This window comes from Herpailurus yagouaroundi, unplaced genomic scaffold (genome assembly GCF_014898765.1).
Source record: "Herpailurus yagouaroundi ecotype Mexico unplaced genomic scaffold, PumYag 162, whole genome shotgun sequence".
Lineage (NCBI taxonomy): Eukaryota > Metazoa > Chordata > Mammalia > Carnivora > Felidae > Herpailurus > Herpailurus yagouaroundi.
In genome coordinates this window covers 44146159-44162359 of record NW_024412403.1, presented here as the reverse complement: position 1 = coordinate 44162359, position 16201 = coordinate 44146159, and positions in this window count along the sequence as shown.

The window sequence follows — 16201 nt, the reverse complement described above, 5'->3', positions numbered from 1 at the left end:
TTCTCTATAGTTAAGAGTCTCTTACGGTTTGCTCCGTCTCTTTTTTCCCCCCTTCCCCTATGTTCATTTGCTTTATTTCTTAAATTCCCTATATGAGTGAAGTCATATGGTATGTTTGCTTGTTTTAAATCACATATGGCGAACCATCTCCAGAGCAACCATGGGAAACTGCGTGGAATAAATGCCATGTGAAGAAACGGCAGAGGTTCTCACTAGGCTACTACTGACCTTGGTATGCTCGCAACCCCTGAAGACATCCTGACATATAATATAAAGCTAGGTATTTGTTGATTAGTTAGATTCTTCTTTGTTTATTTTGAAACATTCTTTAATTCATATATATGACTTCATAGTTCAGTCTGGAGACAGATTGCCTGCATTTGATTCTAGGCTCAGCCACTTAAATCATGTAGAATTAGGAAGTTTACTTAACCTCGCTAGACTTCAGTATTCACATGGGTAAAATGAGGATACCTCACACTATCATTATGAGGATATAAGCAGTTAATATACAAGAAAACATTTAGAATGATACACTGAAAATAAATCCAAAGGTAGTAGAATAGTTCTAACATATATGTATAGTTTGATGACTACTAAAAAACAAAACACACCTGTGTCTACCATACAGTTTAAGAAATTAATCATAAACAATATCTTAGAAAACTCCTATGTGCTTACCCCAAATCCTATTCTCTTCCTTTTTTTCCCCAAGAGCTAATAACTGCTCTTCATCATTTGCTTGCTTTTATTTATACTTTTATCATGCACATATGTATCCATTGTGTGGTATATATAAAAAATGTATTGTTTAATTGATCACATTCTTGAAATTTTCTACATGGACGTATAGAGTAGAGAGAAGATGAACTGGATTGAGAAAGCTCTATGTTTATCTCCAGGAACCCATGGAAGTCTGACTTTGACTTTTGGCCACTAAAGAGGCAAGTGGGCTAACTAATTGATTAACGATTTATCATGTTCGCTTAAAGTCTAAAACTCCCCTGGCGGCAGGCAAGTCCAGTTTGCTTACTGATGACTATATTAGTCCGGGTTCTCTAGGAGATTATATATAAATGTGAATGATCTACACACCCTGATTAAAATACAGAGTTTGTCAGAGTGGATTAAAAAAAAGATAACTCAAAAAAGATAACAATTCTCTAACAGAAACCCATTTTAAATACAGACTCTGATAGATTCAGGGTAAAGAATAGGACATGCTCAATAGTACTTAAAAGAAAGCTGGAGTAGCTATATTAACGTCAAAGCAGATTTCAGAACAAGGAAGATTATCCGGTAAAGGAGGGCATTGAATAATCAGTTCTCCAATAAGACACAATACTAAATGTGTATAAACTTAACAATGCAATATCACATTTCCAAGATGTTGGAACTAAATTTTCTCAGAAGTATCAGCTTTGACATATATTAAATATGACTCAAATATGATGAGTGAAATGGAATCTAATAGTTGAGATTATACACAATTTCTCCAGTATTTATTAACTTGAAAACTCAAATAAAATATAAAATATTCACATGGTGAATAAAGCTAGGTACATTTTCTTCTATTTAAGTCATTTGCATCTAAACCACCAACTGACTTTGTCAAAAACAACATGGTTTTTCACAATCTCCTGTCTAGATTCTGTGGTTGTATTACATTTATCAGAAGGGCAAAGTTAAAGTTATGTAGATAATTCATAGATGCATTCTTATATTTAGGAAGAAGGCATTTGAGATAATTACATTTTTTTTAAACTTGCTTCTGTCTTCAGGATAATTTTAGTGGATATTGCAATCAAAAAAGACAAAGAATAAATTCTTATTCTGTATTGCCCTAGAGCAATGACAATCAGCTGGTGAACAGTTTGCCTAATGAGGCAGTTATGACATTCAGAAGATTCTCTGAAATCAAGGTTATTTGGGCTTTTCAATAGTACTTCAGTCTCTTCTTCATGCACTAGAGGATGGGACCATACAGCAGAACAACAATTTAACATAATCCTATTCTGTTCCTCAATTTTTTAGAAATATATATTAATGCTCTCTTAGGATTTAAGGTGCAGCAAACATTTCCATAACTTACAAAAAGGAAAAAAAAAGGAAGAAAGCTCTGTGTAATTTAAAATCAAGTATCTTTGCATTCACTTTTATATTAGCCATGGCACCTTGATTAGTATTCACAGTTAGCACTAAACAATTGTTCCATCAACGAATACTCATATTTAGACCTCTCTTACTGGCAATAATCATCATACTGTATGCATACTTAATCGTGATTACGTAGTAGAGTGTTTCTTAGCATTATCTGCAGAGTCTGTTAGAAATCACACCCACTTAGGGTCATTTCAGGTAAGTCTATGTTAGGAACTTATTCTGATGTCCACTGGAAAATAAAATAAAATTTCTATTTTATAACATACAATAATAACATAGGTAAAATAATAACATATATAAAATAATCCGGGGGGGTAAAAGATTTATGTAAATTCTATAAATGCTAAATGTCTGATGTGCATTCGTTGCTAAATAAATGTAACCAAATATTAGATTTATAACAGAAAATGACAGCAATGATAAGGAGCTTCCAAAGGTTAATTTATATAGAAATAGAATTATTCCATGCATCATGTGTAAAAACCCAGGCAAGGCAATTAACTAAAAGGTCACAATACTGAGGACAAGAGCAAATAGAGGAATTATTTCTGCTTTCAATTTTCCCTAAAATTCTAGATTAGAATTAAAAAGGCTAACTGAAATATCCAGATCCATCTGTCTAGAACAAAAGTTATCTCTGTCCAAATATGCTTTTCCTACTAACAGTGGAGCCATAAGTTTAGACAAATTAATTTTGGGCATCATAATCACCTTTCTTTTCCTTTTCTTTGCCCAACAGTTTTCTCAGGTTCATCATCCAGTCTTAGTAAACTGTCCCTCCTGCGCATGCCCCAATCATCTACTTCAGAGAAAAAAGCTTTGCCCTCCATTTCTAATCTCAATACCTCCTTTTATCAGGTGTGCAAGAACATCAGTTAATGGCTAAAATGAAGAAAAAATGAAGCCATTTTGGTTTATACCTTTATCAGAGTCACTATACATAGTCTGTGCTATTATTACAGCTTTCCAGACGATCTGCTCTATATTGCATCAAAAATACTAACTGCCAACAGATGAAGACTCCAAGTGCATTGTGTCCTTCTTCTTCCCCTCCTCTTCCTTCATTGATTATCCTCCATAGCCTAACAAATAATATCAGAATTCCTTTCTCAGTAAAGTTCTTATCTATTTTATTACAAAATACATTTCAGCCATATAAAACAATCACACTAACCTCGAATTAATTTTGTTTGCCCAAAATGGATTACTGGCTCTCACCTCACACATCATTCCCACATACGTTTGCTTTAAAGTGCATCCAATGTTTACTATGCCATCTTTTTGCCCATCAAAAACATATCCTTAGGTTCTAGATCCAATTGAAATTCCAATTCCTTCAATAATCATCCCCTCAAAATTACTCCCACAACAAGAGAACCACAATGAAAAACAGAAAAAAACATGTCAGCCTCCTTTTCCAATCAAGGTGTATGCATGATTATATCCCACCTGATATTACAGTATCTCTATCACCCAGTTGATCAATCCAGAAATCTATGGAGATGCCATTTGACTCATCTTCCTGCAGGTGGCCATTCTACCTCTCTATATATCTATTCTCCCACTTAAATATAGTTCAAATATTTGTAAATATTTGTATGTCTCAATAGCCATTTTCTTGTTCTAAGCTATTATTATTTTTCACCTGAGCTAATGCAATATCTTTTAGTCTAGTGCTTTCCCTCATTCTCCCCATGATAGATTATCTTTTCAGTGCAAGTAACCTCAGACTCTACTGTGTTGAAATCTTTACTTCTGGTCTTGAGATACTGGCCAAAATTCTTGAAGTGACTACATGAAATGTCGATTTCTTTACCTTTACATCCCCTTCAATTCACTGTCTACATTATTCTCCATATATTACTCTAACATCTCAACAAGATTTCCAGGCACCTATTACCTGGATTTTTTTCTGTCTTCTCCATTTGTGGCCACTCCCCATCCCATCTGTAATCAGTGAGTCACCTATAGCGAACTTGTGTCTCTGCCCCAGGCGTATGCACGTGGACTTGCCTTTTCTCCATGTGTTTAACATACAATATTTTCTACCTGCAAATGCAAATCTTTTCTATTTCCTCTCTCCCAAGCTATCTTTCATTTGTTCCAATCTTTCCATAATTTTGAGAAGTTCTGTCTGTGTTTTGCACTACTGGATGCCCACTTAGTACACAATAAATAATATAGATGGAAAAAAATGCATTAAATGGAGAAAAAGATCAAATAAGAAGTATGGCTTATCAAATATGAAAAAATATATCTTCAAATATTTATCTATAATATCTTCAAATATTTACATGGCAGTACTCATTGGAAAATACTTATTTTGAAATACAAACCCATTTCTCCATAGATAAAATTTCTTATTTCACAGAAAAAGAGATAATCTAGCTAGATTCTCCTGCTACCCTACATAGAGTTATTTAATTTAGTGAACTGCACTATAAAAAATTGAAAAAAACATATGGTTTTTGAACATACAGTATTTCAGCTGCATAATAATTTAAAATTGCTTTTGTGAGGGGCGCCTGGGTGGCGCAGTCGGTTAAGCGTCCGACTTCAGCCAGGTCACGATCTCGCGGTCTGGGAGTTCGAGCCCCGCGTCAGGCTCTGGGCTGCTGGCTCGGAGCCTGGAGCCTGTTTCCGATTCTGTGTCTCCCTCTCTCTCTGCCCCTCGCCCGTTCATGCTCTGTCTCTCTTTGTCCCAAAAATAAATAAACGTTGAAAAAAAAAATTTAAAAAAAAAAAAATAAAAAATAAATAAAATTGCTTTTGTGGATTTGATTGAATGTCTAATCAGACTGATATCTTTTAGCAGAAATAAAAATACAGACAACTAAATTAAGGCAAACAAAAAATTCTGCCCTTTTTCCCCCAGCCTCGTTGTTTTTGGTGGCAATTATTTAGCTTATGGTGAATAGTTTCAACTTTATAACAAAAGTCATACTTTTCCTTTATACTTTTGCTCAAATGGGAGACCAGAAACCTTTCGGGAAATAATTTATGTACAATAAAAAAGGCATATAATGTTTAAAAATCTATACAATAATATGTATATAAATAAACATATATGAACATTTGATTATACCTAAACATTCTTCAAAATAAATAAGCCACTATTGGTAATGGTATTTTTTTTTACAAACATATTCTGAAATTACATTTTCAGGCATAAGCTACCATTATGTCTTCTAAAATTATAAATAAGAGGAAATATTTTTGAATGAAGTCTATTTCTAGTAAACAAATTAGTTCATAAAGTATTTTATATTAAGGTTGTTTCTTATTAGGTGTAAATCCCCCTCCCCCCAATATATTAAAACGAAGTAGTTTAAACAAATACTGTAAGAGGACATGGGCAATTACAAATGAAGGAATAAATGCTAACCAGAGAAGAATTTCATTATAATGGTTTTATTTTTATCTGACTATTGAGTATATGAGCACACCTAATTAAAACATAAATGTTTTAAATTAAAGATAATAAAAGAGTTTCAGTTAAAAGTTTTAACAATAATCATGTAGGATTTTATGTATTTTTCACTTAGGGGAATCTATTTTTCCCAACGAAAATACAAACGAGAGTTTGTTAAAATGTGCATACGAGGGTGGGTATTAGTTTTCCAGTGTGTAATTTTATGTTTTAAAGCCCTCATTGATATTTTTTGGTATTCCATGTAAATATCTTAGAATCCCAGTTTCCTGGGGTCATTGTGAAAGTATACAAATCTCTGGTAAAAAGAATAAATTTATCTTTTTCTATTTTTTGGGTTAAAGCTTGTGGTACGATTAAAACTAATTTAAACAAAAATGTCAAAAATTCTAATGATGTCTGCAAGCTGAAGTCACTTTATCACACTTTTCCCTAAGTTTATGGTAAGCTTTGTAGAATATCTTTTCATAGTCAAAGGAAAGATACATATTATTAGCTTGGTATTAAATGCACAAGTTCACACCTATTATGTAGGCCAGTAAAACATTTTATGGAAAAATATTAAATTTTTGACATCTTTTTATATTGGTACACATCCTTAAACCCTTTGTACATTGCAAGAACCTGAAAAAAAATAAGTTTGTTTAAATAAGTCCTGTTTCTGCCTCTTATTCTATTTGAAATTGTGCTTGAATTGGTAGATGTATAATGGTTTTTCACTAAGTAGACAAATTTTTACAACAGTAAATTATTACCAAATAATCAGAGAGATTAAGCTTAATATGTCATATTTCATCTTTATTTCTTCTTTCCCCCAGGAAATATTTAGTTTCTTTCTTTTTGAAATATCTTTGCAAATCTAGTGCTAATAGAGAGCAAATATTATCTATCCCAAGACTCTCATAATAAAATGTCTATCCCAAGACTCTCTCATTTTGAAAGCTTTTGTTTGTTTTATACATCTATAAACTTTCCTTGTTTTGTATTTACTATGGTCTTCTTTACTCCATTTGAAAACGTACCTGTGCTTTTATATTTGGACATTTCTCAGTTCCCACTACTAGGTTCCTGGTTTGAATTTGGGGGACTGCCAATGAAGAAAGAAGTTCATAATTGATATTTGTTCCCTTTCAGGAAACTAATTTAAGAAGCAGAAATTTGAGCTCACCCTTAGGAAAAAGTGAGTTCACTTCTATCTATCTTAATCTTAACCCAAAGAAAAATACTGTGGTTAATAGCAGAGGCCTATTTCAATTGCCTGTCCTTACTGTTTTGTTGTGTTTTCTTCATAATTGCTTACAGTAGTCTCCATTGAATGTGCTTTTAAATAATCTCACAGCATGTTATGGTGAATTTTCAGAAGTTTTAATTTAACTCTATTCAGAAGAAATCATCAAAACTATAACATTTTATAACAGTTTAAGCCTGTTACATCCTCAAAATTATTATTCCCAATAGTGATAGCTATTAATTATTCTGTGATAAATATTATGAAACATTCTGCTTTGGCTCCCACATGTAAAGAGCTTGAAAGTCATCACAGCATGGTACAATAAGAAAAACATGGACAAACAAAATCCATGACTTGTCGTGACCCATCTTAATTTGTACAGCAAATTGCTACCCTAAAATCTAAAGAGACAAGCAAATCCAGGGTCATAGCTGAGACCAGCTTCCCTGGAACAGAACATATTGGAGTGGTAAGCTGGCAGGGATGCTTAAATGGTAGTTCTTGAGCTAGTATCTGAGTGTGGACCACAGCAAAAATGAGAAAGTCCTGCAGGCCAGAGTCATAAGAGCATCCTTATACTTACATGGTTTTCCTGCAGGAATAGTACCAGATTTCACATGGTGAAGAGCTGAGAAAGATCCCACCACAGCTCTGGAGGTTGGGGGGAAGAATATCCATTGTGAAATGTGCCCAGGGGAGTTTATACAGCCAAGAACCACTTTTCGGGGAGAAAGACTTTACCAAAACTCTGTCCAACCTCGGGAAAGAAGATTTCTCCCCAACACATCCCTTTAACCTTCCCATTTCTACAAAGAGTGAGAGTAGCAAAGAACATGTTTCAAGGTCAAAGCCAGTGCAGACACACATGTCCACTAAAAGACTGATTTAGTTAGGATTACAGATGACTTCTTATCCTTCACAACTCATCCCCAGCCACCAAAGCTCCAGTATAATCACACTGGGTAATAGTTAAGCAAACTGAACCATTCAGTCTCTATTGAAGGAACAGTTCTCAGATAAAGTCAAAGACAAGAGAGGAGTCAAAACAAGACCAGCAGAGGAGTTCCAGGTATCTCACACACTGAACCACTGAACATACAGCCAGAATAACATAAAACCACACACTCAAGTTTTCAATAAAAATTACAAGGCATGCTAAAAAGTAAGAACATTCCATCTGAATAGACAGAGCAAGCAGAAAAACAAAAGAAAACAAAACATAACAAACAAAAAACAGACTCTGATATAACACAGATGTTGGGATTACCAGACAGGGAACTTAATAAACTATCATTGATATATTATGGGCTCTAATGAAAAAAAAATGAGAAAAACACACAACAGATGGGTAATGTAAGTAGAGAGATGTAAACTCTAAGAAATATCAGAGGAAATAATAGAAATCAAAAGCAGTGTGACAGAAAGGAAGAATGCTTTTGATGGGCTAATCAGCAGACTTGATAGAGGCAAAAGGAAATTAGCAAACTTGAAGTTAGGTCACTAGAAACTTCCCAAAATAAAGGAGCTGGGAAAGAAGATCCATTTTTAAAACCACAGAATTTTGAAGAACTGTGAGACAGTTTCAAAAGGTGTAACATTCAAAATCTTGAAGTATAAAAACAAAAATTCTACATTTAGCCATATCATATGTAAACTAAATAAAACCAAGGCAAATGTAAAGTCTTGAAGAAGACCAAGAATTAAAATCTCCTATCTGTGTAGAACAAAAAAAAAACCATTACAGTGGAATTCTCAACAGAACCAAACAAGCAAAAAGTTATAAAGCACAATATTTAAAGTGCTAAAAGAAAACAAAAACAAAAACAAAAACAAACTCAAGTTCTACATCCAGTTAAATTAGACTTTAAAAATGAAGGGGCGCCTGGGTGGCTCAGTTGGTTAAGCTTCTGACTTTGGCTCAGGTCATGATCTCACGGTTCATGGGTTCAGTTCATGGGTTCTGTTCATAGGTTCAAGCCCTGCCTCTGGCTCTGGGCTGACACCTCAGAGCCTGGAGCCTGCTTCAGACTCTCTGTCTCCCTCTCTCTCTGCCCCTTCCTTGCTCGGGCTCTGTCTCTCTCTGTCTCTCAAAATTAAATAAATGTTAAAAAAAATTTTTTTAAAGACGAAAAAGACTAGCTCAAACAAACAAACAAACAAATATCATTGTCAACAGAAATGCCCTACAAGAAAAACTCAAATTTCTTTGGGGAGGAGGAAAAAGATACTGGTCAGAAGTTCAGATCTACACAAAGAAAGGAAGTATATCAGAAAATGAGAAGCCAGGCCACATACTGGGAAAAAAAGTATTTGAAAAGGACACAGCTGATAGAGAACTCTTGGAACTTAACAATAAAAAAGCCACCTCGTTAAAAAAAATGGGCCAAAGACCTTAACAGACACCTCACCACAGAAGTTTTTTGATGGCAAATAAGCAGAGGAAAAGATGTTCTGTATCCTATGTCATCAGGAAAACGCAAATTAAAACAACAATGAGATACCGCTATACACCAATGAGAATGGCCAAAATCCAGAACGCTGATGACAGCAAATGCTAATGAGGATATGCAGCAAGAGAAACTCTCATCCATTGCTGGTGGGAATCCTCAATGGTGCAGACACTGTGGAAGACAATTCGGCATTTTTTTTTTTTTTTTTTTTACAAAACTAAACCCCCTCTTACTATACAATCCAGCAGATGGATATTTACCCAAGTGAGTCGAAAACTTACATACACACAAAAATCTGTACACTCATGTTTTATAGCAACTTTATTCATGATTGCCCAAAGCTGGAAGCAAATAAGATGTTCTTCAGTTAGGTGAGTGGATAAACTGGGATACATCCAGGCAATGAAAAATTATCCCGCTTTAAAAAGAAATGAACTACATGCCACAAAAAGACATGGAGGATTCTTAAATGAATATTACTAAGTGAAAGCATCAGTCTAAAAAACCAACATGCTATGTGCTTCCAACTATATAACAGTTTGGGAAAGGCAAAACTATCCAGACAGTGAAAAGATCAGCAGTTGCCAGTGGTTGGTATGAAGGAGGATGAATAGATAAGTAACAGAGAATTTTTAGGGCATTGAAATGAGTCTACCTGGGGGCGCCTGGGTGGCGCAGTCGGTTAAGCGTCCGACTTCAGCCAGGTCACGATCTCGCGGTCCGTGAGTTCGAGCCCCGCATCAGGCTCTGGGCTAATGGCTCAGAGCCTGGAGCCTGTTTCCGATTCTGTGTCTCCCTCTCTCTCTGCCCCTCCCCCGTTCATGCTCTGTCTCTCTCTGTCCCAAAAATAAATAAACGTTGAAAAAAAATTAAAAAAAAAAATTTAGAAAAAAAAAAGAAACGAGTCTACCTGATAATATAATGGTGGATATATGTCACTTTTCCTTTTTCCAAATTCATAGAATATGCAACAAGAAACCAATACGAATATGGACTTTGGGTGATGATGTGTCAGTGTAGGTTCATCAGTTATAATAAATGTACCACACTGATGTGGGAGTTGATACTGGCGGAAGTTGTCCATGGAGGAGGGTAAATCTCTGTGCAATCTGGCTCAGTGTTACTGTGAAACTAAAACTGTGCTAAAAAATAAAGTCTATTAAAATATGTATGAGAGGGGCGCCTAGGTGGCTCAGTCAGTTGAGCGTCCAACTTCGGCTCAGGTCATGATCTCGCGGTCTGTGAGTTCGAGCCCTGTGTCGGACTCTGTGCTGACAGCTCAGAGCCTGGAGCCTGCTTCGGATTCTGTGTCTCCCTCTCTCTCTGGCCCTCCCCCGCTCATGCTCTGTCTCTCTCTCTGTCAAAAATAAATAAAACATTAAAAAAAATATGTATGAGATAATCTCAGTGAATTGAATGGGGGAAAATGTGCTGAGTCAAGCAACTTGGGAAATAAGAAGAATCTTTAAGTAAACCCAGGAGGATCCTGGGAAGATGGCGGCGTAGGAGGACACTGGGCTCACCGTGCGTCCTGCTGATCACTAAGATTCCACCTACACCTGCCTAAATAACCCAGAAAACCACCAGAAGACTAGCAGAACAGAGTCTCCGGAGCCAAGCGCAGACGAGAGGCCCACGGAAGAGGGTAGGAAGGGCGGTGAGGCAGTGCACACTACATGGACTGGCAGGAGGGAGCCGGGGCGGAGGGGCGGCCCGCCAGCCAAGCAGAGCCCCCCGGGGTCTGGCTGGCAAAAGTGGAGGAGCCTGACGGAGTGTGTTCCGACAGCAAGCGGGACTTGACATCTGGAAGGTTAAAAGCTAACAGCTCTGCTCGGAGAACGGGAGGGCTGGAGAACAACGGGAGGGAGAGTTGTTGAGCCCCGGAGGACAGAGCTCAGCTTGGCGGGGAACAAAGGCTCCCGCCAGCACCATCTCCCTTGTGCATCCCCCACCCAAAATCCCAAAAGGAACCAGTTCCTACCAGGGAACTTACTTGCACTGCGCAAACACCCAACGCTGTGCTTCTGCGGATCCTCAGGCGGATCTGACTCCCTCCCAGTGCCGCAGGGCCCCTCCCGAAGCAGATCTCCAAAGGAAAAGCAAGCTGAGCCTGCCCCTCCTACCCCTGTGCACCTTGCCGATCTCCCCCAGCTAATACGCCAGATCCCCAGCACCACAAGCCTGGCAGTGTGCATGTAGCCCAGATGGGCCACACCACCCCACAGTGAATCCCCCCCTAGGAGAGGGGAAGAGAAGGCACAAACCAGTCTGACTGTGGCCCCAGCGGTGGGCTGGGGGTAGACATCAGGTTTGACTGCGGCCCCGCCCACCAACGCAGTTATTCAAGACAGCACAGGGGAAGTGCCCCGCCGTCCCACACCACTCCAGGGACTATCCAAAATGACGAAATGGAAGAATTCCCCTCAAAAGAATCTCCAGGAAATAATGACAGCTAACGAACTGATCAAAGAGGATTTAAACAATATAACAGAAAGTGAATTTAGAATAATAGTCATAAAATTAATCGCTGGGCTTGAAAACAGTATAGAGGACAGCAGAGAATCTATTGCTACAGAGATCAACGGACTAAGGAACAGCCAGGAGGAGCTAAAAATGCTATAAATGAGCTGCAAAATAAAATGGAGACAACCACAACTCGGATTGAAGAGGCAGAGGAGAGAATAGGTGAACTAGAAGATAAAATTATGGAAAAAGAAGAAGCTGAGAAAAAGAGAGATAAAAAATTCCATGAGTATGAGGGGAAAATTAGAGAACTAAGTGATTCACTAAAGAGAAATAATCTACACCTAATTGGTATTCCAAAGGAGGAAGAGAGAGGGAAAGGTGCTGAAGGTGTATTCGAAGAAATCATAGCTGAGAACTTCCCGGATCTGGAGAATGAAAAGGGCATTGAAATCCAAGAGGCACAGAGAACTCCTTTCAGACGTAACTTGAATCTATCTTCTGCACAACATATCATAGTGAAACTGGCAAAATACAAGGGTAAAGAGAAAATTCTCAAAGCAGCGAGGGATCAACGTGCTCTAACATACAAAGGGAGACCTATAAGACTCGTGACTGATCTCTCTTCTGAAACTTGGCAGGCCAGAAAGGAATGGCAGGATATCTTCAATGTGATGAACAGAAAAAATATGCAGCTGAGAATCCTCTATCCAGCAAGTCTGTCATTTAGAATAGAAGGAGAGATAAAGGTCTTCCCAAACAAACAAAAACTGAAGGAATTCGTTACCACTAAACCAGCCCTACAAGAGATCCTAAGGGGGACTCTGTGAGACAAAGCACCAGAGACATCACTACAAGCATAAAACATACGGACATCACAAGGACTCTAAACCCATATCTTTCCATAATAACACTGAATGTACATGGACTAAATGCGCCAACCAAAAGACATAGGGTATCAGAATGGATAAAAAAACAAGACCCATCTATTTGCTGTCTACCAGAGATTCATTTTAGACCTGAGAACACCTTCAGATTAAGAGTGAGGGGATGGAGAACTATTTATCATGCCACTGGAAGTCAAAAGAAAGCTGGAGTAGCGATACTTATATCAGACAAACTAGACTTTCAATTAAAGGCTATAACAAGAGATGAAGAAGGGAATTATATAATAATCACAGGGTGTATCCACCAGGAAGAGCTAACAATTATAAATGTCTATGCGCCGAATACCGGAGCGCCCAAATATATAAAACAATTACTCACAAACATAAGCAAACTTATTGATAAGAATGTGGTCATTGCAGGGGACTTTAACACTCCACTTACAGAAATGGATAGATCATCTAGACACACGGTCAATAAAGACACAAGGGCCTTGAATGACACATTGGATCACATGGACTTGACAGATATATTTAGAACTCTGCATCCCAAAGCAACAGAATATACTTTCTTCTCGAGTGCACATGGAACATTCTCCAAGATAGATCACATACTGGGTCACAAACAGCCCTTCATAAGTATACAAGAATTGAAATCATACCATGCATACTTTCAGACCACAATGTATGAAGCTTAAAATCAACCACAGGAAAAAGTCTGGAAAACCTCCAAAAGCATGGAGGTTAAAGAACATCCTACTAAAGAATGAATGGGTCAACCAGGCAATTAGAGAAGAAATTAAAAAATAGATGGAAATGAATGAAAATGAAAATACAACAATCCAAACGCTTTGGGATGCAGCGAAGGCAGTCCTGAGAGGAAAATACATTGCAATCCAGGCCTATCTCAAGAAACAAGAAAAATCCCAAATACAAAATCTAACAGCACACCTAAAGGAACTAGAAGCAGAACGGCAAAGGCAGCCTAAACCCAGCAGAAGAAGAGAAATAATAAACATCAGAGCAGAAATAAATAATATAGAATCTAAAAAAACTGTAGAGCAGATCAACGAAACCAAGAGTTGGTTTTTTGGAAAAAATGAACAAAATTGATAAACCTCTAGCCAGGCTTCTCAAAAAGAAAAGGGAGATGACCCAAATAGATAAAATCATGAATGAAAATGGAATTATTACAATCAATCCCTCAGAGATACAAGCAATTATCAGGGAATACTATGAAAAATTATATGCCAACAAACTGGACAACCTGGAAGAAATGGACAAATTCCTAAACACCCACACGCTTCCACAACTCAATCAGGAGGAAATAGAAAGCTTGAACAGACCCATCACCAGCGAAGAAATTGAATCAGTTATCAAAAATCTCCCAACAAATAAGAGTTCAGGACCAGATGGCCTCCCAGGGGAGTTCTACCAGACGTTTAAAGCAGAGATAATACCTATCCTACTCAAGCTATTCCAAGAAATAGAAAGGGAAGGAAAACTTCCAGACTCATTCTATGAAGCCAGTATTACTTTGATTCCTAAACCAGACAGAGACCCAGTAAAAAAAGAGAACTACAGGCCAATATCCCTGATGAATATGAATACAAAAATTCTCAATAAGATACTAGCAAATCGAATTCAACGGCATATAAAAAGAATTGTTCACCATGATCAAGTGGGATTCATTCCTGGGATGCAGGGCTGGTTCAACATTCGCAAATTAATGTGATACATCACATTAATAAAAGAAAAGATAAGAACCGTATGATCCTGTCAATTGATGCAGAAAAGGCCTGTGACAAAATTCAGCACCCTTTCTTAATAAAAACCCTCGAGAAAGTCGGGATAGAAGGAACATACTTAAAGATCATAAAAGCCATTTATGAAAAGCCCACAGCTAACATCATCCTCAATGGGGAAAAACTGAGAGCTTTTCTCCTGAGATCAGGAACACCACAGGGATGCCCACTCTCACCGCTGTTGTTTAACATAGTGTTGGAAGTTCTAGCATCAGCAATCAGACAACAAAAGGAAATCAAAGGCATCAAAATTGGCAAAGATGAAGTCAAGCTTTCACTTTTTGCAGATGACATGATATTATACATGGAAAATCCGAAAGACTCCACCAAAAGTCTGCCAGAACTGATACATGAATTTAGCAAAGTTGCAGGATAAAAAATCAATGTACAGAAATCAGTTGCATTCTTATACACTAATAATGATGCAACAGAAAGACAAATAAAGAAACTGATCCCATTCACAATTGCACCAAGAAGTATAAAATACCTAGGAATAAATCTAACCAAAGATGTAAAAGATCTGTATGCTGAAAACTATAGAAAGCTTATGAAGGAAATTGAAGAAGATATAAAGAAATGGAAAAACATCCCATGCTCAAGGATTGGAAGAATAAATATTGTCAATATGTCAATACTACCCAAAGCTATCTACACATTCAATGCAATCCCAATCAAAATCGCACCAGTATTCTTCTCGAAACTAGAACAAGCAATCCTAAAATTCATATGGAACCACAAAAGGCCCCGAATAGCCAAAGTAATTTTGAAGAAGACCAAAGCAGGAGGCATCACAGTCCCAGACTTTAGCCTCTACTACAAAGCTGTCATCATCAAGACTGCATGGTATTGGCACAAGAACAGACACATAGACCAATAGAATGGAATAGAAACCCCAGAACTAGACCCACAAATGTATGGCCAACTAATCTTTGACAAAGCAGGAAAGAATATCCAATGGAAAAAAGACAGTCTCTTTAACAAATGGTGCTGGGAGAACTGGACAGCAACATGTAGAAGATTGAAACTAGACCCCTTTCTCACACCATTCACAAAAATAAACTCAAAATGGATAAAGGAACTGAATGTGAGACAGGAAACCCTCAAAACCCTAGAGGAGAAAGCAGGAAAAGACCTCTCTGACCTCAGCCGTAGCAATCCCTTACTTGACACATCCCCAAAGGCAAGGAAATTAAAAGCAAAAATGAATTACTGGGATCTTATGAAAATAAAAAGCTTCTGCACAGCAAAGGAAACAACCAACAAAACTACAAGGCAACCAACGGAATGGGAAAAGATATTTGCAAATGACATATCGGACAAAGGGCTAGTCTCCAAAATCTATAAAGAGCTCACCAAACTCCACACCCGAAAAACAAATAATGCAGTGAAGAAATGGGCAGAAAACATGAATAGACACTTCTCTCAAGAAGACATCCAGATGGCCAACAGGCACATGAAAAGATGCTCAACGTCACTCCTCATCAGGGAAATGCAAATCAAAACCACACTCAGGTATCACCTCACGCCAGTCAGAGTGGCCAAAATGAACAAATCAGGAGACTCTAGATGCTGGAGAGGATGTGGAGAAACGGGAACCCTCTTGCACTGTTGGTGGGAATGCAAATTGGTGCAGCCGCTCTGGAAAACAGTGTGGAGGTTCCTCAAAAAATTAAAAATACACCTACCCTATGACCCAGCAATAGCACTGCTAGGAATTTACCCAAGGGGTACAGGAGTACTGATGCATAGGCGCACTTGTACCCCAATGTTTATAG